The following is a 26,322-nucleotide window of genomic DNA, read 5'->3' on the forward strand; positions in this document are numbered from 1 at the left end:
CTTGGTTCAAACATTTAACATCACACGCACACGCAGTGTATTTCAGATAATTAATGAATTCAGATGTCACAATGATCGTTTACATGGATAAGGAGTCCTACTGAATCAATTACTGCCGTTTATATCTAACTAATGATTGTTTTTGTAAGAGTGTACGTCGAGCCTCAGCAGCTTTCTCACTCCTTATGTGCTACTGTATAAAACCTGGTTTTTCGCCTGCACTAATTGCTTACGGCCATACCACCCTGAACACGCCCGATCTCGTCTGATCTCGGAAGCTAAGCAGGGTCGGGCCTGGTTAGTACTTGGATGGGAGACCGCCTGGGAATACCAGGTGCTGTAAGCTGTTTCTTTTTCAACTCGAGCTCATTGACTCCGTGGCCTACCGTGGCGTACCGTGACCTGATGTTTACTGCCAACCGCTTTGGAGGATTTAAGCAACATACAAAACTGACAACGTCTCTCAAAACTATTTTTGTGAAACATGAGGACAGTATAGTGATACTGCCAGCAGGGAGCACCAGAGAGCTGAACCGACAGTTGTACATTTCTTAAACTTTCACCAACACAAACACGCACGCTCACTTCAGATCATGGGAGGACGTCAAAAAATCACCACCCATTCTCTGACACTTTAACCGTTAACCTTGGTTCAAACATTTAACATCACACGCACACGCAGTGTATTTCAGATAATTAATGAATTCAGATGTCACAATGATCGTTTACATGGATAAGGAGTCCTACTGAATCAATTACTGCCGTTTATATCTAACTAATGATTGTTTTTGTAAGAGTGTAACATCGAGCCTCAGCAGCTTTCTCACTCCTTATGTGCTACTGTATAAAACCTGGTTTTGCGCCTGCAATAATTGCTTAAGGCTATACCACCCTGAACACGCCCGTTCTCGTCTGATCTCGGAAGCTAAGCAGGGTCGGGCCTGGTTAGTACTTGGATGGGAGACCGCCTGGGAATACCAGGTGCTGTAAGCTATTTCTTTTTCAACTCGAGCTCATTGACTCCGTGGCGTACCGTGACCTGATGTTTACTGCCAAACGCTTTGGAGGATTTAAGCAACATACAAAAACTGACAACGTCTCTCAAAACTGTTTTTGTGAAACATGAGGACAGTATAGTGATACTGCCAGCAGGGAGCACCAGAGAGCTGAACCGACAGCTGTACATTTCTTAAACTTTCACCAACACAAACACGCACGCTCACTTCAGATCATGGGAGGACGTCAAAAAATCACCACCCATTCTCTGACACTTTAACCGTTAACCTTGGTTCAAACATTTAACATCACACGCACATGCAGTGTATTTCAGATAATTAATGAATTCAGATATCACAATGATCGTTTACATGGATAAGGAGTCCTACTGAATCAATTACTGCCGTTTATATCTAACTAATGATTGTTTTTGTAAAAGTGTAACGTCGAACCTCAGCAGCTTTCTCACTCCTTATGTGGTACTGTATAAAACCTGGTTTTGCGCCTGCACTAATTGCTTACGGCCATACCACGCTGAACACGCTCGATCTCGTCTGAACACAGAAGCTAAGCAGGGTCGGGCCTGGTTAGTACTTGGATGGGAGACCGCCTGGGAATACCAGGTGCTGTAAACTTTTTCTTTTTCAACTCGAGCTCATTGACTCCGTGGCGTACCGTGACCTGATGTTTACTGCCAACCGCTTTGGAGGATTTAAGCAACATACAAAAACTGACAACGTCTCTCAAAACTGTTTTTGTGAAACACGAGGACAGTATAGTGATACTGCCAGCAGGGAGCACCAGAGAGCTGAAACGACAGTTGTACATTTCTTAAACTTTCACCAACACAAACACGCACGCTGTCGTGGCAATTTCTGTATCAGATATTGCGTCTAAGCAGATGAGATATTTAGATGCAAAAAGCACACAATACTGTTGACAATTAGTGGTTATATATATTTGTATTAAAAGTTACGAACGAAAGATACATCACAACATGCATCAACAAACAACATAACAGGCATACATTACAATAATCTGGGGCCCCAGATGGGAGCTTCTCTTTGCGTGTTACTTCATTCTCTGAAGGTACGCTCAGACAAGTCCACCGAGTAGCTAAAGTCCATGAGTTCTTATTCGTTTGGGTTTATTAGGGGGTGGTCTCCCAATACCAAAAGCCTTTGTGTACCAGATGGTTATCTTTACAACTGCAGCTGTGGGGAATGCATTGGAGGGGGTAGCGGCCGTGCCATCGAACCCCTAGCTTTGTTGACGCTAGCCAGGGGGTCGAGAAATCAGGCCCACACATCAAAGGATTGCATGGAAGGTGATTTACAAGACAAGAAACATTAGGAAAGGGCAGGCAATAAAAATGCATCTCTCTACCCCTGACGGTTTACACTTTAAATGACCCAAAAGGAGCCCAGAAGGCAGACACTATATAAAATTACACAGAATAGCAACAAAACTTAAATTCATATAGACCAAAACAATACAACATGTAGATTTTCCATCACAATCCCCCCTTTGATTATTTTATAATCACAAATTCAAAAATCTATCATGTCCGACCATCAGCACTTCTCCGCTTTTATAGGAGGTTGTTCAGACTATTTATACCACCGTTCGCTTTTACAGAAGGTAGCATAAAATCACCTAACATCCCAATCAAGTCATCTGTTTCCATATATTCAAAAGTCATAAACATAAAAACAGAAAAGAAAACCAAAACAAAGAAACAAGGCTACCTTTTAAAAACATTTCTAAACAAAAATATTCTTATTTGATGTGTCCTTAATGCTGCTTCCGTGATACAAACACATGAGTAGTTGGCAAGCACTTAATGTTTACTACTCTAAACATTAATTGTCAATCCAGTCAGCATTAATAACACACATTATAACCCAACATTTAAACGGTATTCCTCTTCTCTTTCCCATTGTCCTTCATGATGTCTCTGAGGGACCTACATGGGGTTTGTTTAATTTTTTTTTTGTAATTATTTCCTTTGGTTTGCTTTGGTCGTATACCCAAGGTTGTTGTTGTGGGCTCCCCATCCCCCCTTTTGACGCATGAATTTTCCCATGCGTCAATTTACCATAATAAGGGAAAGCCCAGGCCTGTAAGCATGGCTTGCTGTTGCGAGCGCACCAAAAACCTTCTATTTTAATTCTGAAAAACATTGTAGCATACATCATGGTTATGCTTTTTTGGGGTTCAATTTTAACGTTTTCTGCCTTAATGAATTCTACCGCTGTCGTACATTTGAACTCTGTCTAACACATTTCTTTAACCTTCAACTTTTCTACTTGTCTATGTTTCTTCAAACCACTTTTCCTGATGACTTTCAAACCTTTCAGATGTAAGAAATGATCACACAATTTATACACAGTCCTAGTTACACATTAGATCTTTCTCTTGTAATATGTGTGAATGCTGTGTCTAGTGCGATACTTTACATCCGCCTGGACACTGCTCTTCTCTCCATCCGCCTGGACACGCCTCCACCTCTCTCTCAGCTTTCTGCCTCTCATTTGAAGTGCCTGTCCCCACGTCTCTCCCGTCTCTGAGACCCTCCTTTGTCTCAATGTTCAGGCCACTTCCTTGTGGCTACACAGGCACCATGGAGGCCACCACTCTGGTGCTGTTGGTCCTGCTGGACTGTCTCCTTGTGTCGTCCAGCAGACCGTTCCGTAGCTCTTCAGGTGGGCCTCCCATGGTCTGTAACTTCATAAAGTCTGATGCAGAGGAGTTGTGACGTGGGGTATTTGCACTGTATTGGGCCACTGGTCGGGCTGAAAGCAGGAGGAGGAGGAGCGTTGTCCAGGTCCGGATCTATTTGAACAAAACTTGATGCAGATGGGTTATCTTTCTCCCCACCCCTTTCCTTATCTTGTCTTGCCTTCCGTTCTCATCTATCTCTTCTCCTTCCATAACACATACTTCTTCCAATCTCTCTCATAAGTTCATTAATTCACCTTGTTGCCATTTTGGCCATAAAACATTAACAAAATATCATAATATAAAAATCTGCATTTTCAATATTAGGCAATACACTTCTGTTGTCAGTGGGGGTCAGTCGGGGTTAGTCTGGGTCAGTTGGAGTCATGTCATGGTTGTGTGATATGGTTGACCATTAAAATGGTTGTGATAGATTGTAAAAATCGAGTATCCACTGTCTACAATAGCCCATTGATATAATAACTATATAATAACCATATATAATATTACATTTAGCTGATCAGGTCGCGTAATGCTGGTGAGAACCATATAACAATCATTTGGTTGGTTGTGTTATGTGTTATGGTGCTCATACCTGCTCCTTGGACCTGGTCTGCTCCTGCGTCCCGTAAATGCGAATGCCCCCTTCCACCTCCGCCTCTTGGATGATTCACAGTCACTTCACGGGAAGGTGCGAACTGCCGGCCGGCCCTTCCATTGTCTTTGTCAATTCTTTTTTCTTGGGACAGTCTTTGATCCAATGATCCTCGGCTCCACAATTATGACAGTTCCATCGTCCGGCGTTCTCCTTTCTCTTTTCTTTCGGACAGTCTTTGACCCAATGATCCTTGGCTCCACAACAATGACAGTTCCATCGTCCGGCGTTCTCCTTTCTCTTTTCTTTCGGCCGGTCGCCTCTTTGGTTTCTGTTGCGAGTGCGACGGGTGGGCTTAGGATTCTCCAGGGCCTCCAGTCGGGTGAGCTGGAGCTTCTTGGCTTCGTCCCTCCCGGGCATGTCGCCTTGGCTGTACGTACAGAGTTGGCGAACTTTGCTGATGGAGGCCTTGTGTTGTTGGACCAACTCTTGAAGGGCTGTGGCGAAGGCAGCCCCTCCCACTGCAGATGGGTCTGGGAGCCATTCCGCTATGTCCTTAATGTCACTGGGTCTCCATGCACGGAAAACGTATGCTGGACTGCCATCCTGGGGGTTCAGTACTTCGATCATGGGGAATTGTCCATCCATCACGTCCCCATGTTGAGGAGTTGGGGAGAACGCCATTCCCTGGTTCCTCAAGTGGCTGGCGACGGGCTCCCGCTTGGTCGGTGTGGCCGTCGCCTGCTGTGGAGCTTTCCTCTGGCTACGAGTTGCAGGCCTATCTTCTCTCGCGCTGCGAGCGGGGGCTTTCTCCTCTTCTTCGGGGTCAGGGTAGAGATTGTCCGATGAGGCGGCTTCATGGGCGTTGTCATACGGGGGAGGAGAAGGGGGATTCGCACGCGGTCCGCCGGTGCAGTCCAGGTCCGGGTCTATATCTCGGGTGACATTGAGATTAAAAATCCCTACACTCTCTACGCTCTCTGTCCCTGGCTGATTTTTTTTTCTATCTTGGCCCTCTCTTTCCCACAAATAAAATGCACACCAACATAGTTTGGAACTTTTCTTTTTCATTTCTGACTCCAACAATCGTTTCTCTAACTCCTGTAATCGTTTTAAGCTAAAACTCCCCATTTCAGGAAAACCCAGTTTGCACCAATATTTTAAACCCTCCAGAGCCGATTCACCATGCTTCTCCAACATCACCTTCGCAGGTCCCGTTATCTCAGTTTTTCCAGATTTGTTCCCCATATTTTAGATCCTTTTACACTAGTTATTATTTATCCTTTTACACTAGTTATTATTTAACAAATTATCTAATATCGCCGAAACCTCCTTGTTACTACACACATATACATATATTTATTAATGAATACCTATTATTATTATTTATATATATATATAACACCAACCGCGCTTCAACGGGTTTCCCTTTACCGTCACTGACAGACCCTAGCTGCCCTTTCTGTTACCTATATAGCTATATATATATTGACGGAAGCGAAACGGAGCTACCGCATGTTCCTATAACAGAGTTTCTTTGAACGAGGCCTAAGTTCAGATATAAGTTTACGTTTACCGAAACATTTATATACCGTTTCTGTAACGGATTTATTTTGAAGCTTTAACAGTATTGTGATCTCACCTGCTCGAATTCTTTTTTCCTTTGGATATCGTACTGAAGAACCACTAGTTTATCCCCACAGGCACCCTTTCCTCGACCTCTGGTTTGGTTACCACTTGGAGGCGAAGCAGAGCTTTGGGACTGAGAACGAATCCTCAGACCTGTATTGGAAGCTGATATTTCATAGAATCTTCAGGTTAGATATCCCGGACGAGCCCCCAAACTGTCGTGGCAATTTCTGTATCAGATATTGCGTCTAAGCAGATGAGATATTTAGATGCAAAAAGCACACAATACTGTTGACAATTAGTGGTTATATATATTTGTATTAAAAGTTCGAACAAAGATACATCACAACATGCATCAACAAACAACATAACAGGCATACATTACAATAATCTGGGGCCCCAGATGGGAGCTTCTCTTTGCGTGTTACTTCATTCTCTGAAGGTACGCTCAGACAAGTCCACCGAGTAGCTAAAGTCCATGAGTTCTTATTCGTTTGGGTTTATTAGGGGGTGGTCTCCCAATACCAAAAGCCTTTGTGTACCAGATGGTTATCTTTACAACTGCAGCTGTGGGGAATGCATTGGAGGGGGTAGCGGCCGTGCCATCGACCCCCTAGCTTTGTTGACGCTAGCCAGGGGGTCGAGAAATCAGGCCCACACATCAAAGGATTGCATGGAAGGTGATTTACAAGACAAGAAACATAGGAAAGGGCAGGCAATAAAAAATGCATCTCTCTACCCCTGACGGTTTACACTTTAAATGACCCAAAAGGAGCCCAGAAGGCAGACACTATATAAAATTACACAGAATAGCAACAAAACTTAAATTCATATAGACCAAAACAATACAACATGTAGATTTTCCATCACAATCCCCCCTTTGATTATTTTATAATCACAAATTCAAAAATCTATCATGTCCGACCATCAGCACTTCTCCGCTTTTATAGGAGGTTGTTCAGACTATTTATACCACCGTTCGCTTTTACAGAAGGTAGCATAAAATCACCTAACATCCCAATCAAGTCATCTGTTTCCATATATTCAAAAGTCATAAACATAAAAACAGAAAAGAAAACCAAAACAAAGAAACAAGGCTACCTTTTAAAAACATTTCTAAACAAAAATATTCTTATTTGATGTGTCCTTAATGCTGCTTCCGTGATACAAACACATGAGTAGTTGGCAAGCACTTAATGTTTACTACTCTAAACATTAATTGTCAATCCAGTCAGCATTAATAACACACATTATAACCCAACATTTAAACGGTATTCCTCTTCTCTTTCCCATTGTCCTTCATGATGTCTCTGAGGGACCTACATGGGGTTTGTTTAATTTTTTTTTTGTAATTATTTCCTTTGGTTTGCTTTGGTCGTATACCCAAGGTTGTTGTTGTGGGCTCCCCATCCCCCCTTTTGACGCATGAATTTTCCCATGCGTCAATTTACCATAATAAGGGAAAGCCCAGGCCTGTAAGCATGGCTTGCTGTTGCGAGCGCACCAAAAACCTTCTATTTTAATTCTGAAAAACATTGTAGCATACATCATGGTTATGCTTTTTTGGGGTTCAATTTTAACGTTTTCTGCCTTAATGAATTCTACCGCTGTCGTACATTTGAACTCTGTCTAACACATTTCTTTAACCTTCAACTTTTCTACTTGTCTATGTTTCTTCAAACCACTTTTCCTGATGACTTTCAAACCTTTCAGATGTAAGAAATGATCACACAATTTATACACAGTCCTAGTTACACATTAGATCTTTCTCTTGTAATATGTGTGAATGCTGTGTCTAGTGCGATACTTTACATCCGCCTGGACACTGCTCTTCTCTCCATCCGCCTGGACACGCCTCCACCTCTCTCTCAGCTTTCTGCCTCTCATTTGAAGTGCCTGTCCCCACGTCTCTCCCGTCTCTGAGACCCTCCTTTGTCTCAATGTTCAGGCCACTTCCTTGTGGCTACACAGGCACCATGGAGGCCACCACTCTGGTGCTGTTGGTCCTGCTGGACTGTCTCCTTGTGTCGTCCAGCAGACCGTTCCGTAGCTCTTCAGGTGGGCCTCCCATGGTCTGTAACTTCATAAAGTCTGATGCAGAGGAGTTGTGACGTGGGGTATTTGCACTGTATTGGGCCACTGGTCGGGCTGAAAGCAGGAGGAGGAGGAGCGTTGTCCAGGTCCGGATCTATTTGAACAAAACTTGATGCAGATGGGTTATCTTTCTCCCCACCCCTTTCCTTATCTTGTCTTGCCTTCCGTTCTCATCTATCTCTTCTCCTTCCATAACACATACTTCTTCCAATCTCTCTCATAAGTTCATTAATTCACCTTGTTGCCATTTTGGCCATAAAACATTAACAAAATATCATAATATAAAAATCTGCATTTTCAATATTAGGCAATACACTTCTGTTGTCAGTGGGGGTCAGTCGGGGTTAGTCTGGGTCAGTTGGAGTCATGTCATGGTTGTGTGATATGGTTGACCATTAAAATGGTTGTGATAGATTGTAAAAATCGAGTATCCACTGTCTACAATAGCCCATTGATATAATAACTATATATAATAACCATATATAATATTACATTTAGCTGATCAGGTCGCGTAATGCTGGTGAGAACCATATAACAATCATTTGGTTGGTTGTGTTATGTGTTATGGTGCTCATACCTGCTCCTTGGACCTGGTCTGCTCCTGCGTCCCGTAAATGCGAATGCCCCCTTCCACCTCCGCCTCTTGGATGATTCACAGTCACTTCACGGGAAGGTGCGAACTGCCGGCCGGCCCTTCCATTGTCTTTGTCAATTCTTTTTTCTTGGGACAGTCTTTGATCCAATGATCCTCGGCTCCACAATTATGACAGTTCCATCGTCCGGCGTTCTCCTTTCTCTTTTCTTTCGGACAGTCTTTGACCCAATGATCCTTGGCTCCACAACAATGACAGTTCCATCGTCCGGCGTTCTCCTTTCTCTTTTCTTTCGGCCGGTCGCCTCTTTGGTTTCTGTTGCGAGTGCGACGGGTGGGCTTAGGATTCTCCAGGGCCTCCAGTCGGGTGAGCTGGAGCTTCTTGGCTTCGTCCCTCCCGGGCATGTCGCCTTGGCTGTACGTACAGAGTTGGCGAACTTTGCTGATGGAGGCCTTGTGTTGTTGGACCAACTCTTGAAGGGCTGTGGCGAAGGCAGCCCCTCCCACTGCAGATGGGTCTGGGAGCCATTCCGCTATGTCCTTAATGTCACTGGGTCTCCATGCACGGAAAACGTATGCTGGACTGCCATCCTGGGGGTTCAGTACTTCGATCATGGGGAATTGTCCATCCATCACGTCCCCATGTTGAGGAGTTGGGGAGAACGCCATTCCCTGGTTCCTCAAGTGGCTGGCGACGGGCTCCCGCTTGGTCGGTGTGGCCGTCGCCTGCTGTGGAGCTTTCCTCTGGCTACGAGTTGCAGGCCTATCTTCTCTCGCGCTGCGAGCGGGGGCTTTCTCCTCTTCTTCGGGGTCAGGGTAGAGATTGTCCGATGAGGCGGCTTCATGGGCGTTGTCATACGGGGGAGGAGAAGGGGGATTCGCACGCGGTCCGCCGGTGCAGTCCAGGTCCGGGTCTATATCTCGGGTGACATTGAGATTAAAAATCCCTACACTCTCTACGCTCTCTGTCCCTGGCTGATTTTTTTTTCTATCTTGGCCCTCTCTTTCCCACAAATAAAATGCACACCAACATAGTTTGGAACTTTTCTTTTTCATTTCTGACTCCAACAATCGTTTCTCTAACTCCTGTAATCGTTTTAAGCTAAAACTCCCCATTTCAGGAAAACCCAGTTTGCACCAATATTTTAAACCCTCCAGAGCCGATTCACCATGCTTCTCCAACATCACCTTCGCAGGTCCCGTTATCTCAGTTTTTCCAGATTTGTTCCCCATATTTTAGATCCTTTTACACTAGTTATTATTTATCCTTTTACACTAGTTATTATTTAACAAATTATCTAATATCGCCGAAACCTCCTTGTTACTACACACATATACATATATTTATTAATGAATACCTATTATTATTATTTATATATATATATAACACCAACCGCGCTTCAACGGGTTTCCCTTTACCGTCACTGACAGACCCTAGCTGCCCTTTCTGTTACCTATATAGCTATATATATATTGACGGAAGCGAAACGGAGCTACCGCATGTTCCTATAACAGAGTTTCTTTGAACGAGGCCTAAGTTCAGATATAAGTTTACGTTTACCGAAACATTTATATACCGTTTCTGTAACGGATTTTATTTTGAAGCTTTAACAGTATTGTGATCTCACCTGCTCGAATTCTTTTTTCCTTTGGATATCGTACTGAAGAACCACTAGTTTATCCCCACAGGCACCCTTTCCTCGACCTCTGGTTTGGTTACCACTTGGAGGCGAAGCAGAGCTTTGGGACTGAGAACGAATCCTCAGACCTGTATTGGAAGCTGATATTTCATAGAATCTTCAGGTTAGATATCCCGGACGAGCCCCCAAACTGTCGTGGCAATTTCTGTATCAGATATTGCGTCTAAGCAGATGAGATATTTAGATGCAAAAAGCACACAATACTGTTGACAATTAGTGGTTATATATATTTGTATTAAAAGTTCGAACAAAGATACATCACAACATGCATCAACAAACAACATAACAGGCATACATTACAATAATCTGGGGCCCCAGATGGGAGCTTCTCTTTGCGTGTTACTTCATTCTCTGAAGGTACGCTCAGACAAGTCCACCGAGTAGCTAAAGTCCATGAGTTCTTATTCGTTTGGGTTTATTAGGGGGTGGTCTCCCAATACCAAAAGCCTTTGTGTACCAGATGGTTATCTTTACAACTGCAGCTGTGGGGAATGCATTGGAGGGGGTAGCGGCCGTGCCATCGACCCCCTAGCTTTGTTGACGCTAGCCAGGGGGTCGAGAAATCAGGCCCACACATCAAAGGATTGCATGGAAGGTGATTTACAAGACAAGAAACATAGGAAAGGGCAGGCAATAAAAAATGCATCTCTCTACCCCTGACGGTTTACACTTTAAATGACCCAAAAGGAGCCCAGAAGGCAGACACTATATAAAATTACACAAAATAGCAACAAAACTTAAATTCATATAGACCAAAACAATACAACAGGTAGATTTTCCATCACAACGCTCACTTCAGATCATGGGAGGACGTCCAAAAATCACCACCCATTCTCTGACACTTTAACCGTTAACCTTGGTTCAAACATTTAACATCACACGCACACGCAGTGTATTTCAGATAATTAATGAATTCAGATGTCACAATGATCGTTTACATGGATAAGGAGTCCTACTGAATCAATTACTGCCTTTTATATCTAACTAATGATTGTTTTTGTAAAAGTGTAACGTCAAGCCTCAGCAGCTTTCTCACTCCTTATGTGCTACTGTATAAAACCTGGTTTTGCGCCTGCACTAATTGCTTACGGCCATACCACCCTGAACACGCCCGATCTCGTCTGATCTCGGAAGCTAAGCAGGGTCGTGCCTGGTTAGTACTTGGATGGCAGACCGCCTGGGAATACCAGGTGCTGGAAGCTTTTTCTTTTTCAACTCGAGCTCATTGACTCCGTGGCGTACCATGACCTGATGTTTACTGCCAACCGCTTTGGAGGATTTAAGCAACATACAAAAACTGACAACGTCTCTCAAAACTATTTTTGTGAAACATGAGGACAGTATAGTGATACTGCCAGCAGGGAGCACCAGAGAGCTGAACCGACAGTTGTACATTTCTTAAACTTTCACCAACACAAACACGCACGCTCACTTCAGATCATGGGAGGACGTCAAAAAATCACCACCCATTCTCTGACACTTTAACCGTTAACCTTGGTTCAAACATTTAACATCACACGCACACGCAGTGTATTTCAGATAATTAATGAATTCAGATGTCACAATGATCGTTTACATGGATAAGGAGTCCTACTGAATCAATTACTGCCGTTTATATCTAACTAATGATTGTTTTTGTAAAAGTGTAACGTCAAGCCTCAGCAGCTTTCTCACTCCTTATGTGCTACTGTATAAAACCTGGTTTTGCGCCTGCACTAATTGCATACGGCCATACCACCCTGAACACGCCCGATCTCGTCTGATCTCGGAAGCTAAGCAGGGTCGGGCCTGGTTAGTACTTGGATGGGATACCGCCTGGGAATACCAGGTGCTGTAAGCTTTTTCTTTTTCTATTCGAGCTCATTGACTCGGTGGCCTACCGTGGCGTACCGTGACCTGATGTTTACTGCCAACCGCTTTGGAGGATTTAAGCAACATACAAAACTGACAACGTCTCTCAAAACTATTTTTGTGAAACATGAGGACAGTATAGTGATACTGCCAGCAGGGAGCACCAGAGAGCTGAACCGACAGTTGTACATTTCTTAAACTTTCACCAACACAAACACGCACGCTCACTTCAGATCATGGGAGGACGTCAAAAAATCACCACCCATTCTCTGACACTTTAACCGTTAACCTTGGTTCAAACATTTAACATCACACGCACACGCAGTGTATTTCAGATAAATAATGAATTCAGATGTCACAATGATCGTTTACATGGATAAGGAGTCCTACTGAATCAATTACTGCCGTTTATATCTAACTAATGATTGTTTTTGTAAGAGTGTAACGTCGAGCCTCAGCAGCTTTCTCACTCCTTATGTGCTACTGTATAAAACCTGGTTTTGCGCCTGCACTAATTGCTTTCGGCCATACCACCCTGAACACGCCCGATCTCGTCTGATCTCGGAAGCTAAGCAGGGTCGGGCCTGGTTAGTACTTGGATGGGAGACCGCCTGGGAATACCAGGTGCTGTAAGCTTTTTCTTTTTCAATTCGAGCTCATTGACTCGGTGGCCTACCGTGGCGTACCGTGACCTGATGTTTACTGCCAACCGCTTTGGAGGATTTAAGCAACATACAAAAACTGACAACGTCTCTCAAAACTATTTTTGTGAAACATGAGGACAGTATAGTGATACTGCCAGCAGGGAGCACCAGAGAGCTGAACCGACAGTTGTACATTTCTTAAACTTTCACCAACACAAACACGCACGCTCACTTCAGATCATGGGAGGACGTCAAAAAATCACCACCCATTCTCTGACACTTTAACCGTTAACCTTTGTTCAAACATTTAACATCACACGCACACGCAGTGTATTTCAGATAATTAATGAATTCAGATGTCACAATGATCGTTTACATGGATAAGGAGTCCTACTGAATCAATTACTGCCGTTTATATCTAACTAATGATTGTTTTTGTAAGAGTGTAACGTCGAGCCTCAGCAGCTTTCTCACTCCTTATGTGCTACTGTATAAAACCTGGTTTTGCGCCTGCACTAATTGCTTTCGGCCATACCACCCTGAACACGCCCGATCTCGTCTGATCTCGGAAGCTAAGCAGGGTCGGGCCTGGTTAGTACTTGGATGGGAGACCGCCTGGGAATACCAGGTGCTGTAAGAATTTTCTTTTTCAATTCGAGCTCATTGACTCGGTGGCCTACCGTGGCGTACCGTGACCTGATGTTTACTGCCAACCGCTTTGGAGGATTTAAGCAACATACAAAAACTGACAACGTCTCTCAAAACTATTTTTGTGAAACATGAGGACAGTATAGTGATACTGCCAGCAGGGAGCACCAGAGAGCTGAACCGACAGTTGTACATTTCTTAAACTTTCACCAACACAAACACGCACGCTCACTTCAGATCATGGGAGGACGTCAAAAAATCACCACCCATTCTCTGACACTTTAACCGTTAACCTTGGTTCAAACATTTAACATCACACGCACACGCAGTGTATTTCAGATAATTAATGAATTCAGATGTCACAATGATCGTTTACATGGATAAGGAGTCCTACTGAATCAATTACTGCCGTTTATATCTAACTAATGATTGTTTTTGTAAGAGTGTAACGTCGAGCCTCAGCAGCTTTCTCACTCCTTATGTGCTACTGTATAAAACCTGGTTTTGCGCCTGCACTAATTGCTTTAGGCCATACCACCCTGAACACGCCCGATCTCGTCTGATCTCGGAAGCTAAGCAGGGTCGGGCCTGGTTAGTACTTGGATGGGAGACCGCCTGGGAATACCAGGTGCTGTAAGCTTTTTCTTTTTCAACTCGAGCTCATTGACTCCGTGGCGTACCGTGACCTGATGTTTACTGCCAACCGCTTTGGAGGATTTAAGCAACATACAAAAACTGACAACGTCTCTCAAAACTGTTTTTGTGAAACATGAGGACAGTATAGTGATACTGCCAGCAGGGAGCACCAGAGAGCTGAACCGACAGCTGTACATTTCTTAAACTTTCACCAACACAAACACGCACGCTCACTTCAGATCATGGGAGGACGTCAAAAAATCACCACCCATTCTCTGACACTTTAACCGTTAACCTTGGTTCAAACATTTAACATCACACGCACACGCAGTGTATTTCAGATAATTAATGAATTCAGATGTCACAATGATCGTTTACATGGATAAGGAGTCCTACTGAATCAATAACTGCCGTTTATATCTAACTAATGATTGTTTTTGTAAAAGTGTAACGTCAAGCCTCAGCAGCTTTCTCACTCCTTATGTGCTACTGTATAAAACCTGGTTTTGCGCCTGCACTAATTGCTTACGGCCATACCACCCTGAACACGCCCGATCTCGTCTGATCTCGGAAGCTAAGCAGGGTCGTGCCTGGTTAGTACTTGGATGGGAGACCGCCTGGGAATACCAGGTGCTGTAAGCTTTTTCTTTTTCAACTCGAGCTCATTGACTCCGTGGCGTACCGTGACCTGATGTTTACTGCCAACCGCTTTGGAGGATTTAAGCAACATACAAAAACTGACAACGTCTCTCAAAACTATTTTTGTGAAACATGAGGACAGTATAGTGATACTGCCAGCAGGGAGCACCAGAGAGCTGAACCGACAGTTGTACATTTCTTAAACTTTCACCAACACAAACACGCACGCTCACTTCAGATCATGGGAGGACGTCAAAAAATCACCACCCATTCTCTGACACTTTAACCGTTAACCTTGGTTCAAACATTTAACATCACACGCACACGCAGTGTATTTCAGATAATTAATGAATTCAGATGTCACAATGATCGTTTACATGGATAAGGAGTCCTACTGAATCAATTACTGCCGTTTATATCTAACTAATGATTGTTTTTGTAAAGTGTAACGTCGAGCCTCAGCAGCTTTCTCACTCCTTATGTGCTACTGTATAAAACCTGGTTTTGCGCCTGCACTAATTGCTTACGGCCATACCACCCTGAACACGCCCGATCTCGTCTGATCTCGGAAGCTAAGCAGGGTCGGGCCTGGTTAGTACTTGGATGGGAGACCGCCTGGGAATACCAGGTGCTGTAAGCTTTTTCTTTTTCAACTCGAGCTCATTGACTCCGTGGCCTACCGTGGCGTACCGTGACCTGATGTTTACTGCCAACCGCTTTGGAGGATTTAAGCAACATACAAAAACTGACAACGTCTCTCAAAACTATTTTTGTGAAACATGAGGACAGTATAGTGATACTGCCAGCAGGGAGCACCAGAGAGCTGAACCGACAGTTGTACATTTCTTAAACTTTCACCAACACAAACACGCACGCTCACTTCAGATCATGGGAGGACGTCAAAAAATCACCACCCATTCTCTGACACTTTAACCGTTAACCTTGGTTCAAACATTTAACATCACACGCACACGCAGTGTATTTCAGATAATTAATGAATTCAGATGTCACAATGATCGGTTTACATGGATAAGGAGTCCTACTGAATCAATTACTGCCGTTTATATCTAACTAATGATTGTTTTTGTAAGAGTGTAACGTCGAGCCTCAGCAGCTTTCTCACTCCTTATGTGCTACTGTATAAAACCTGGTTTTGCGCCTGCACTAATTGCTTACGGCCATACCACCCTGAACACGCCCGATCTCGTCTGATCTCGGAAGCTAAGCAGGGTCGGGCCTGGTTAGTACTTGGATGGGAGACCGCCTGGGAATACCAGGTGCTGTAAGCTTTATCTTTTTCAACTCGAGCTCATTGACTCCGTGGCCTACCGTGGCGTACCGTGACCTGATGTTTACTGCCAACCGCTTTGGAGGATTTAAGCAACATACAAAAACTGACAACGTCTCTCAAAACTATTTTTGTGAAACATGAGGACAGTATAGTGATACTGCCAGCAGGGAGCACCAGAGAGCTGAACCGACAGTTGTACATTTCTTAAACTTTCACCAACACAAACACGCACGCTCACTTCAGATCATGGGAGGACGTCAAAAAATCACCACCCATTCTCTGACACTTTAACCGTTAACCTTGGTTCAAACATTTAACATCACACGCACACGCAGTGTATTTCAGATAATTAATGAATTCAGATGTCACAATGATCGTTTACATGGATAAGGAGTCCTACTGAATCAATTACTGCCGTTTATATCTAACTAATGATTGTTTTTGTAAAGTGTAACGTCGAGCCTCAGCAGCTTTCTCACTCCTTATGTGCTACTGTATAAAACCTGGTTTTGCGCCTGCACTAATTGCTTACGGCCATACCACCCTGAACACGCCCGATCTCGTCTGATCTCGGAAGCTAAGCAGGGTCGGGCCTGGTTAGTACTTGGATGGGAGACCGCCTGGGAATACCAGGTGCTGTAAGCATTTTCTTTTTCAACTCGAGCTCATTGACTCCGTGGCCTACCGTGGCGTACCGTGACCTGATGTTTACTGCCAACCGCTTTGGAGGATTTAAGCAACATACAAAAACTGACAACGTCTCTCAAAACTATTTTTGTGAAACATGAGGACAGTATAGTGATACTGCCAGCAGGGAGCACCAGAGAGCTGAACCGACAGTTGTACATTTCTTAAACTTTCACCAACACAAACACGCACGCTCACTTCAGATCATGGGAGGACGTCAAAAAATCACCACCCATTCTCTGACACTTTAACCGTTAACCTTGGTTCAAACATTTAACATCACACGCACACGCAGTGTATTTCAGATAATTAATGAATTCAGATGTCACAATGATCGTTTACATGGATAAGGAGTCCTACTGAATCAATTACTGCCGTTTATATCTAACTAATGATTGTTTTTGTAAGAGTGTAACGTCGAGCCTCAGCAGCTTTCTCACTCCTTATGTGCTACTGTATAAAACCTGGTTTTGCGCCTGCACTAATTGCTTTCGGCCATACCACCCTGAACACGCCCGATCTCGTCTGATCTCGGAAGCTAAGCAGGGTCGGGCCTGGTTAGTACTTGGATGGGAGACCGCCTGGGAATACCAGGTGCTGTAAGCTTTTTCTTTTTCAACTCGAGCTCATTGACTCCGTGGCGTACCGTGACCTGATGTTTACTGCCAACCGCTTTGGAGGATTTAAGCAACATACAAAAACTGACAACGTCTCTCAAAACTGTTTTTGTGAAACATGAGGACAGTATAGTGATACTGCCAGCAGGGAGCACCAGAGAGCTGAACCGACAGCTGTACATTTCTTAAACTTTCACCAACACAAACACGCACGCTCACTTCAGATCATGGGAGGACGTCAAAAAATCACCACCCATTCTCTGACACTTTAACCGTTAACCTTGGTTCAAACATTTAACATCACACGCACACGCAGTGTATTTCAGATAATTAATGAATTCAGATGTCACAATGATCGTTTACATGGATAAGGAGTCCTACTGAATCAATACTGCCGTTTATATCTAACTAATGATTGTTTTTGTAAAAGTGTAACGTCAAGCCTCAGCAGCTTTCTCACTCCTTATGTGCTACTGTATAAAACCTGGTTTTGCGCCTGCAGTAATTGCTTACGGCCATACCACCCTGAACACGCCCGATCTCGTCTGATCTCGGAAGCTAAGCAGGGTCGTGCCTGGTTAGTACTTGGATGGGAGACCGCCTGGGAATACCAGGTGCTGTAAGCGTTTTCTTTTTCAACTCGAGCTCATTGACTCCGTGGCGTACCGTGACCTGATGTTTACTGCCAACCGCTTTGGAGGATTTAAGCAACATACAAAACTGACAACGTCTCTCAAAACTATTTTTGTGAAACATGAGGACAGTATAGTGATACTGCCAGCAGGGAGCACCAGAGAGCTGAACCGACAGTTGTACATTTCTTAAACTTTCACCAACACAAACACGCACGCTCACTTCAGATCATGGGAGGACGTCAAAAAATCACCACCCATTCTCTGACACTTTAACCGTTAACCTTGGTTCAAACATTTAACATCACACGCACACGCAGTGTATTTCAGATAATTAATGAATTCAGATGTCACAATGATCGTTTACATGGATAAGGAGTCCTACTGAATCAATTACTGCCGTTTATATCTAACTAATGATTGTTTTTGTAAGAGTGTAACGTCGAGCCTCAGCAGCTTTCTCACTCCTTATGTGCTACTGTATAAAACCTGGTTTTGCGCCTGCACTAATTGCTTTCGGCCATACCACCCTGAACACGCCCAATCTCGTCTGATCTCGGAAGCTAAGCAGGGTCGTGCCTGGTTAGTACTTGGATGGGAGACCGCCTGGGAATACCAGGTGCTGTAAGCTTTTTCTTTTTCAACTCGAGCTCATTGACTCCGTGGACTACCGTGGCGTACCGTGACCTGATGTTTACTGCCAACCGCTTTGGAGGATTTAAGCAACATACAAAGACTGACAACATCTCTCAAAACTATTTTTGTGAAACATGAGGACAGTATAGTGATACTGCCAGCAGGGAGCACCAGAGAGCTGAACCGACAGCTGTACATTTCTTAAACTTTCACCAACACAAACACGCACGCTCACTTCAGATCATGGGAGGACGTCAAAAAATCACCACCCATTCTCTGACACTTTAACCGTTAACCTTGGTTCAAACATTTAACATCACACGCACACGCAGTGTATTTCAGATAATTAATGAATTCAGATGTCACAATGATCGTTTACATGGATAAGGAGTCCTACTGAATCAATTACTGCCGTTTATATCTAACTAATGATTGTTTTTGTAAAAGTGTAACGTCAAGCCTCAGCAGCTTTCTCACTCCTTATGTGCTACTGTATAAAACCTGGTTTTGCGCCTGCACTAATTGCTTACGGCCATACCACCCTGAACACGCCCGATCTCGTCTGATCTCGGAAGCTAAGCAGGGTCGGGCCTGGTTAGTACTTGGATGGGAGACCGCCTGGGAATACCAGGTGCTGTAAGCGTTTTCTTTTTCAACTCGAGCTCATTGACTCCGTGGCCTACCGTGGCGTACCGTGACCTGATGTTTACTGCCAACCGCTTTGGAGGATTTAAGCAACATACAAAAACTGACAACGTCTCTCAAAACTATTTTTGTGAAACATGAGGACAGTATAGTGATACTGCCAGCAGGGAGCACCAGAGAGCTGAACCGACAGTTGTACATTTCTTAAACTTTCACCAACACAAACACGCACGCTCACTTCAGATCATGGGAGGACGTCAAAAAATCACCACCCATTCTCTGACACTTTAACCGTTAACCTTGGTTCAAACATTTAACATCACACGCACACGCAGTGTATTTCAGATAATTAATGAATTCAGATGTCACAATGATCGTTTACATGGATAAGGAGTCCTACTGAATCAATTACTGCCGTTTATATCTAACTAATGATTGTTTTTGTAAAAGTGTAACGTCAAGCCTCAGCAGCTTTCTCACTCCTTATGTGCTACTGTATAAAACCTGGTTTTGCGCCTGCACTAATTGCATACGGTCATGCCACCCTGAAAACGCCCGATCTCGTCTGATCTCGGAAGCTAAGCAGGGTCGGGCCTGGTTAGTACTTGGATGGGAGACCGCCTGGGAATACCAGGTGCTGTAAGCTTTTTCTTTTTCAACTCGAGCTCATTGCCTCCGTGGCCTACCGTGGCGTACCGTGACCTGATGTTTACTGCCAACCGCTTTGGAGGATTTAAGCAACATACAAAAACTGACAACGTCTCTCAAAACTATTTTTGTGAAACATGAGGACAGTATAGTGATACTGCCAGCAGGGAGCACCAGAGAGCTGAACCGACAGTTGTACATTTCTTAAACTTTCACCAACACAAACACGCACGCTCACTTCAGATCATGGGAGGACGTCAAAAAATCACCACCCATTCTCTGACACTTTAACCGTTAACCTTGGTTCAAACATTTAACATCACACGCACACGCAGTGTATTTCAGATAATTAATGAATTCAGATGTCACAATGATCGTTTACATGGATAAGGAGTCCTACTGAATCAATTACTGCCGTTTATATCTAACTAATGATTGTTTTTGTAAAAGTGTAACGTAGAGCCTCAGCAGCTTTCTCACTCCTTATGTGCTACTGTATAAAACCTGGTTTTTGCGCCTGCACTAATTGCTTACGGCCATACCACCCTGAACACGCCCGATCTCGTCTGATCTCGGAAGCTAAGCAGGGTCGGGCCTGGTTAGTACTTGGATGGGAGACCGCCTGGGAATACCAGGTGCTGTAAGCTATTTTCTTTTTCAACTCGAGCTCATTGACTCCGTGGCCTACCGTGGCGTACCGTGACCTGATGTTTACTGCCAACCGCTTTGGAGGATTTAAGCAACATACAAAACTGACAACGTCTCTCAAAACTGTTTTTGTGAAACATGAGGACAGTATAGTGATACTGCCAGCAGGGAGCACCAGAGAGCTGAACCGACAGTTGTACATTTCTTAAACTTTCACCAACACAAACACGCACGCTCACTTCAGATCATGGGAGGACGTCAAAAAATCACCACCCATTCTCTGACACTTTAACCGTTAACCTTGGTTCAAACATTTAACATCACACGCACACGCAGCGTATTTCAGATAATTAATGAATTCAGATGTCACAATGATCGTTTACATGGATAAGGAGTCCTACTGAATCAATTACTGCCGTTTATATCTAACTAATGATTGTTTTTGTAAGAGTGTAACGTCGAGCCTCAGCAGCTTCCTCACTCCTTATGTGCTACTGTATAAAACCTGGTTTTGCGCCTGCACTAATTGCTTACGGCCATACCACCCTGAACACGCCCGATCTCGTCTGATCTCGGAAGCTAAGCAGGGTCGGGCCTGGTTAGTACTTGGATGGTAGACCGCCTGGGAATACCAGGTGCTGTAAGCTTTTTCTTTTCAACTCGAGCTCATTGCCTCCGTGGCCTACCGTGGCGTACCGTGACCTGATGTTTACTGCCAACCGCTTTGGAGGATTTAAGCAACATACAAAAACTGACAACGTCTCTCAAAACTATTTTTGTGAAACATGAGGACAGTATAGTGATACTGCCAGCAGGGAGCACCAGAGAGCTGAAACGACAGTTGTACATTTCTTAAACTTTCACCAAGACAAACACGCACGCTCACTTCAGATCATGGGAGGACGTCAAAAAATCACCACCCATTCTCTGACACTTTAACCGTTAACCTTGGTTCAAACATTTAACATCACACGCACACGCAGTGTATTTCAGATAATTAATGAATTCAGATGTCACAATGATCGTTTACATGGATAAGGAGTCCTACTGAATCAATTACTGCCGTTTATATCTAACTAATGATTGTTTTTGTAAAAGTGTAACGTCGAGCCTCAGCAGCTTTCTCACTCCTTATGTGCTACTGTATACAACCTGGTTTTGCGCCTGCACTAATTGCTTACGGCCATACCACCCTGAACACGCCCGATCTCGTCAGATCTCGGAAGCTAAGCAGGGTCGGGCCTGATTAGTACTTGGATGGGAGACCTCCTCAGAAGCCCAGGTTGCTGTAAGTTGTGACGGGTGTCACCAAAAGAAAAAAAAAAAAAAAAACACGCCCGATCTCGTCTGATCTCGGAAGCTAAGTAGGGTCGGGCCTGGTTAGTACTTGGATGGGAGTCCGCCTGGGAATACCAGGTGCTGTAAGCTATTTCTTTTTCAACTCGAGCTCATTGACTCCGTGGCCTACCGTGGTGTACCGTGACCTGATGTTTACTGCCAACCGCTTTGGAGGATTTAAGCAACATACAAAAAACTGACAACGTCTCTCAAAACTATTTTTGTGAAACATGAGGACAGTATAGTGATACTGCCAGCAGGGAGCACCAGAGAGCTGAACCGACAGTTGTACATTTCTTAAACTTTCACCAACACAAACACGCACGCTCACTTCAGATCATGGGAGGACGTCAAAAAATCACCACCCATTCTCTGACACTTTAACCGTTAACCTTGCTTCAAACATTTAACATCACTTGCACACGCAGTGTATTTCAGATAATTAATGAATTCAGATGTCACAATGATCGTTTACATGGATAAGGATTCCTCCTGAATCAATTACTGCCGTTATATCTAACTAATGATTGTTTTTGTAAGAGTTAACGTCGAGCCTCAGCAGCTTCCTCACTCCTTATGTGCTACTGTATAAAACCTGGTTTTGCGCCTGCACTAATTGCTTACGGCCATACCACCCTGAACACGCCCGATTTTCTCTGATCTCGGAAGCTAAGCAGGGTCGGGCCTGGTTAGTACTTGGATGGGAGACCGCCTGGGAATACCAGGTGCTGTAAGCTATTTCTTTTTTCAACTCGAGCTCATTGACTCCGTGGCCTACCGTGGCGTACCGTGACCTGATGTTTACTGCCCAACCGCTTTGGAGGATTTAAGCAACATACAAAAACTGACAACGTCTCTCAAAACTATTTTTGTGAAACATGAGGACAGTATAGTGATACTGCCAGCAGGGAGCACCAGAGAGCTGAACCGACAGTTGTACATTTCTTAAACTTTCACCAACACAAACACGCACGCTCACTTCAGATCATGGGAGGACGTCAAAAAAATCCACCACCCATTCTCTGACACTTTAAACCGTTAACCTTGGTTCAAACATTTAACATCACACGCACACGCAGTGTATTTCAGATAATTAATGAATTCAGATGTCACAATGATCGTTTACATGGATAAGGAGTCCTACTGAATCAATTACTGCCGTTTATATCTAACTAATGATTGTTTTTGTAAGTGTGTAACGTCGAGCCTCAGCAGCTTTCTCACTCCTTATGTGCTACTGTATAAAACCTGGTTTTGCGCCTTCACTAATTGGTTTCGGCCATACCACCCTGAACACGCCCGATCTCGTCTGATCTCGGAAGCTAAGCAGGGTCGGGCCTGGTTAGTACTTGGATGGGAGACCGCCTGGGAATACCAGGTGCTGTAAGCTTTTTCTTTTTCAACTCGAGCTCATTGACTCCGTGGAGTACCGTGACCTGATGTTTACTGCCAACCGCTTTGGAGGATTTAAGCAACATACAAAAACTGACAACGTCTCTCAAAACTGTTTTGTGAAACATGAGGACAGTATAGTGATACTGCCAGCAGGGAGCACCAGAGAGCTGAACCGACAGCTGTACATTTCTTAAACTTTCACCAACACAAACACGCACGCTCACTTCAGATCATGGGAGGACGTCAAAAAATCAACACCCATTCTCTGACACTTTAACCGTTAACCTTGGTTCAAACATTTAACATCACACGCACACGCAGTGTATTTCAGATAATTATTGAATTCAGATGTCACAATGATCGTTTTTCATGGATAAGGAGTCCTACTGAATCAATTACTGCCGTTTATATCTAACTAATGATTGTTTTTGTAAGAGTGTAACGTCGAGCCTCAGCAGCTTTCTCACTCCTTATGTGCTACTGTATAAAACCTGGTTTTGCCCCGGCAGTAATTGCTTACGGCCATACCACCCTGAACACGCCCGATCTCGTCTGATCTCGGAAGCTAAGCAGGGTCGGGCCTGGTTAGTACTTGGATGGGAGACCGCCTGGGAATACCAGGTGCTGTAAGCTATTTCTTTTTCAACTCGAGCTCATTGACTCCGTGGCGTACCGTGACCTGATGTTTACTGCCAACCGCTTTGGAGGATATAAGCAACATACAAAAACTGACAACGTCTCTCAAAACTATTTTTGTGAAACATGAAGGACAGTATAGTGATACTGCCAGCAGGGAGCACCAGAGAGCTGAAACGACAGTTGTACATTTCTTAAACTTTCACCAAGACAACACGCACGCTCACTTCAGATCATGGGAGGACGTCAAAAAATCACCACCCATTCTCTGACACTTTAACCGTTAACCTTGGTTCAAACATTTAACATCACACGCACACGCAGTGTATTTCAGATAATTATGAATTCAGATGTCACAATGATCGTTACATGGATAAGGAGTCCTACTGAATCAATTACTGCCGTTTATATCTAACTAATGATTGTTTTTGTAAAAGTGTAACGTCGAGCCTCAGCAGCTTTCTCACTCCTTATGTGCTACGTATAAAACCTGTTTGCGCCTGCACTAATTGCTTACGGCCATACCACCCTGAACACGCCCGATCTCGTCTGATCTCGGAAGCTAAGTAGGGTCGGGCCTGGTTAGTACTTGGTTGGGAGTCCGCCTGGGAATACCAGGTGCTGTAAGCTATTTCTTTTCAACTCGAGCTCATTGACTCCGTGGCCTACCGTGGTGTACCGTGACCTGATGTTACTGCCTACCGCTTTGGAGGATTTAAGCAACATACAAAAACTGACAACGTCTCTCAAACTATTTTGTGAAACAGAGGACAGTAATAGTGATACTGCCAGCAGGGAGCACCAGAGAGCTGAAACGACAGTTGTACATTTCTTAAACTTCACCAACACAAACACGCACGCTCACTCAGATCATGGGAGGACGTCAAAAATCACCACCCATTCTCTGACACTTAACCGTTAACCTTGCTTCAAACATTTAACATCACTCGCACCGCAGTGATTTCAGATAATTAATGAATTCAGATGTCACAATGTCGTTTACATGGATAAGGCGTCCTACTGAATCACTTTACTGCCGTTTATATCTAACTAATGATTGTTTTTGTAAAAGTGTAAACTTCAGCCTCAGCAGCTTTCTCACTCCTTATGTGCTACTGTATAAAACCTGGTTTTGCGTCTGCACTAATTGCTACGGCCATACCACCCTGAACACGGCCGATCTCGTCTGATCTCGGAAGCTAAGCAGGGTCGGGCCTGGTTTAGTACTTGGATGGGAGACCGCCTGGGAATACCAGGTGCTGTAAGCTTTTTTCTTTTTCACTCGAGCGCAGTTGCCTCCGTGGCCTACCGTGTTGTACCGTGACCTGATTTTACTGCCAACCGCTTTGGAGGATTTAAGCAACATACAAAAACGGACAACGTCTCTCAAAACTATTTTTGTGAAACATGAGGACAGTATAGTGATACTGCCAGCAGGGAGCACCAGAGAGCTGAACCGACAGTTGTACATTTCTTAAACTTTCACCAACACAAACACGCACGCTCACTTCAGATCATGGGAGGACGTCAAAAAAATCACCACCCATTCTCTGCCACTTTAACCGTTAACCTTGGTTCAAAACATTAACATCACACGCACACGCAGTGTATTTCAGATAATTAATGATTCAGATGTCACAATGATCGTTTACATGGATAAGGAGTCCTACTGAATCAATTACTGCCGTGTATATCTAACTATGATTGTTTTTGTAAAAGTGTAACGTCAAGCCTCAGCAGCTTGCTCACTCCTTATGTGCTACTGTATAAAACCTGGTTTTGCGCCTGCACTAATTGCTTACGGCCATACCACCCTGAACACGCCCGATTTCTCTGATCTCGGAAGCTAAGCAGGGTCGGGACTGGTTAGTACTTGGATGGGAGACCGCCTGGGAATTCCAGGTGCTGTAAGCTATTTCTTTTTCATTCGAGCTCATTGACTCCGTGGCCTACCGTGGCGTACCGTGACCTGATGTTTACTGCCAACCGCTTTGGAGATTTATGCAACATACAAAAACTGACAACGTCTCTCAAACTATTTTTGTGAAACATGAGGACCGTATAGGGATACTTGCCAGCAGGGAGCACCAGAGAGCCGAACCGACAGTTGTACAGTTCTTAAACTTTCACCAACACAAACACGCACGCTCACTTCAGATCATGGGAGGACGTCAAAAAAATCACCACCCATTCTCTGACACGTTAACCGTTAACCTTGGTTCAACATTTACATCACACGCACACGCAGTGTATTTCAGATATTAATGAATTCAGATGTCACAATGATCGTTTACATGGATAAGGATTCCTATGACTCAATTATCTGCCGTTTATATCTAACTAATGATTGTTTTTGTAAAGTGTAACGTCGAGCCTCAGCAGCTTTCTCACGCCTTATTGCTAC

The 26,322-nt window shown here is 44.1% G+C and overlaps 25 non-coding genes and 1 pseudogene across 25 annotated transcripts; all 26 read left to right on the forward strand.

Moving 5' to 3' along the window:
• The first annotated feature begins 227 nt into the window (after positions 1-227).
• Positions 228-346, forward strand: LOC130397290 (5S ribosomal RNA). The gene has a single exon (XR_008899886.1). It is a non-coding gene; the product is annotated as a 5S ribosomal RNA (ribosomal RNA).
• Positions 347-874: 528 nt separating this feature from the next.
• Positions 875-993, forward strand: LOC130395195 (5S ribosomal RNA). Its single transcript, XR_008898279.1, has one exon. It is a non-coding gene; the product is annotated as a 5S ribosomal RNA (ribosomal RNA).
• A 519-nt stretch (positions 994-1,512) lies between these two features.
• LOC130395817 (5S ribosomal RNA) lies at positions 1,513-1,631 on the forward strand. Its single transcript, XR_008898827.1, has one exon. It is a non-coding gene; the product is annotated as a 5S ribosomal RNA (ribosomal RNA).
• Positions 1,632-11,410: 9,779 nt separating this feature from the next.
• On the forward strand, positions 11,411-11,529 carry LOC130395501 (5S ribosomal RNA). The gene has a single exon (XR_008898551.1). It is a non-coding gene; the product is annotated as a 5S ribosomal RNA (ribosomal RNA).
• A 519-nt stretch (positions 11,530-12,048) lies between these two features.
• LOC130400800 (5S ribosomal RNA) lies at positions 12,049-12,167 on the forward strand. Its single transcript, XR_008903273.1, has one exon. It is a non-coding gene; the product is annotated as a 5S ribosomal RNA (ribosomal RNA).
• A 528-nt stretch (positions 12,168-12,695) lies between these two features.
• On the forward strand, positions 12,696-12,814 carry LOC130400133 (5S ribosomal RNA). Its single transcript, XR_008902612.1, has one exon. It is a non-coding gene; the product is annotated as a 5S ribosomal RNA (ribosomal RNA).
• A 529-nt stretch (positions 12,815-13,343) lies between these two features.
• LOC130394038 (5S ribosomal RNA) lies at positions 13,344-13,462 on the forward strand. The gene has a single exon (XR_008897236.1). It is a non-coding gene; the product is annotated as a 5S ribosomal RNA (ribosomal RNA).
• Positions 13,463-13,991: 529 nt separating this feature from the next.
• On the forward strand, positions 13,992-14,110 carry LOC130394397 (5S ribosomal RNA). Its single transcript, XR_008897560.1, has one exon. It is a non-coding gene; the product is annotated as a 5S ribosomal RNA (ribosomal RNA).
• A 519-nt stretch (positions 14,111-14,629) lies between these two features.
• LOC130400863 (5S ribosomal RNA) lies at positions 14,630-14,748 on the forward strand. The gene has a single exon (XR_008903333.1). It is a non-coding gene; the product is annotated as a 5S ribosomal RNA (ribosomal RNA).
• Positions 14,749-15,266: 518 nt separating this feature from the next.
• LOC130397291 (5S ribosomal RNA) lies at positions 15,267-15,385 on the forward strand. The gene has a single exon (XR_008899887.1). It is a non-coding gene; the product is annotated as a 5S ribosomal RNA (ribosomal RNA).
• Positions 15,386-15,915: 530 nt separating this feature from the next.
• Positions 15,916-16,034, forward strand: LOC130397292 (5S ribosomal RNA). The gene has a single exon (XR_008899888.1). It is a non-coding gene; the product is annotated as a 5S ribosomal RNA (ribosomal RNA).
• A 528-nt stretch (positions 16,035-16,562) lies between these two features.
• Positions 16,563-16,681, forward strand: LOC130399578 (5S ribosomal RNA). The gene has a single exon (XR_008902085.1). It is a non-coding gene; the product is annotated as a 5S ribosomal RNA (ribosomal RNA).
• Positions 16,682-17,210: 529 nt separating this feature from the next.
• On the forward strand, positions 17,211-17,329 carry LOC130400134 (5S ribosomal RNA). The gene has a single exon (XR_008902613.1). It is a non-coding gene; the product is annotated as a 5S ribosomal RNA (ribosomal RNA).
• Positions 17,330-17,847: 518 nt separating this feature from the next.
• LOC130401316 (5S ribosomal RNA) lies at positions 17,848-17,966 on the forward strand. Its single transcript, XR_008903778.1, has one exon. It is a non-coding gene; the product is annotated as a 5S ribosomal RNA (ribosomal RNA).
• Positions 17,967-18,484: 518 nt separating this feature from the next.
• On the forward strand, positions 18,485-18,603 carry LOC130395453 (5S ribosomal RNA). Its single transcript, XR_008898508.1, has one exon. It is a non-coding gene; the product is annotated as a 5S ribosomal RNA (ribosomal RNA).
• Positions 18,604-19,132: 529 nt separating this feature from the next.
• On the forward strand, positions 19,133-19,251 carry LOC130399719 (5S ribosomal RNA). The gene has a single exon (XR_008902220.1). It is a non-coding gene; the product is annotated as a 5S ribosomal RNA (ribosomal RNA).
• A 529-nt stretch (positions 19,252-19,780) lies between these two features.
• Positions 19,781-19,899, forward strand: LOC130400826 (5S ribosomal RNA). The gene has a single exon (XR_008903299.1). It is a non-coding gene; the product is annotated as a 5S ribosomal RNA (ribosomal RNA).
• Positions 19,900-20,429: 530 nt separating this feature from the next.
• On the forward strand, positions 20,430-20,548 carry LOC130397293 (5S ribosomal RNA). The gene has a single exon (XR_008899889.1). It is a non-coding gene; the product is annotated as a 5S ribosomal RNA (ribosomal RNA).
• A 529-nt stretch (positions 20,549-21,077) lies between these two features.
• On the forward strand, positions 21,078-21,196 carry LOC130400082 (5S ribosomal RNA). The gene has a single exon (XR_008902565.1). It is a non-coding gene; the product is annotated as a 5S ribosomal RNA (ribosomal RNA).
• A 528-nt stretch (positions 21,197-21,724) lies between these two features.
• Positions 21,725-21,844, forward strand: LOC130394080 (5S ribosomal RNA). Its single transcript, XR_008897274.1, has one exon. It is a non-coding gene; the product is annotated as a 5S ribosomal RNA (ribosomal RNA).
• Positions 21,845-22,505: 661 nt separating this feature from the next.
• LOC130394564 (5S ribosomal RNA) lies at positions 22,506-22,624 on the forward strand. Its single transcript, XR_008897710.1, has one exon. It is a non-coding gene; the product is annotated as a 5S ribosomal RNA (ribosomal RNA).
• A 534-nt stretch (positions 22,625-23,158) lies between these two features.
• LOC130401195 (5S ribosomal RNA) lies at positions 23,159-23,277 on the forward strand. Its single transcript, XR_008903660.1, has one exon. It is a non-coding gene; the product is annotated as a 5S ribosomal RNA (ribosomal RNA).
• Positions 23,278-23,796: 519 nt separating this feature from the next.
• Positions 23,797-23,915, forward strand: LOC130397294 (5S ribosomal RNA). The gene has a single exon (XR_008899890.1). It is a non-coding gene; the product is annotated as a 5S ribosomal RNA (ribosomal RNA).
• A 514-nt stretch (positions 23,916-24,429) lies between these two features.
• LOC130401188 (5S ribosomal RNA) lies at positions 24,430-24,548 on the forward strand. The gene has a single exon (XR_008903652.1). It is a non-coding gene; the product is annotated as a 5S ribosomal RNA (ribosomal RNA).
• A 519-nt stretch (positions 24,549-25,067) lies between these two features.
• Positions 25,068-25,186, forward strand: LOC130395942 (5S ribosomal RNA; annotated as a pseudogene).
• A 528-nt stretch (positions 25,187-25,714) lies between these two features.
• Positions 25,715-25,832, forward strand: LOC130395814 (5S ribosomal RNA). Its single transcript, XR_008898824.1, has one exon. It is a non-coding gene; the product is annotated as a 5S ribosomal RNA (ribosomal RNA).
• The last annotated feature ends 490 nt before the right edge of the window (positions 25,833-26,322 follow it).

Source organism: Gadus chalcogrammus, chromosome 12, assembly GCF_026213295.1.
Source record: "Gadus chalcogrammus isolate NIFS_2021 chromosome 12, NIFS_Gcha_1.0, whole genome shotgun sequence".
NCBI lineage: Eukaryota > Metazoa > Chordata > Actinopteri > Gadiformes > Gadidae > Gadus > Gadus chalcogrammus.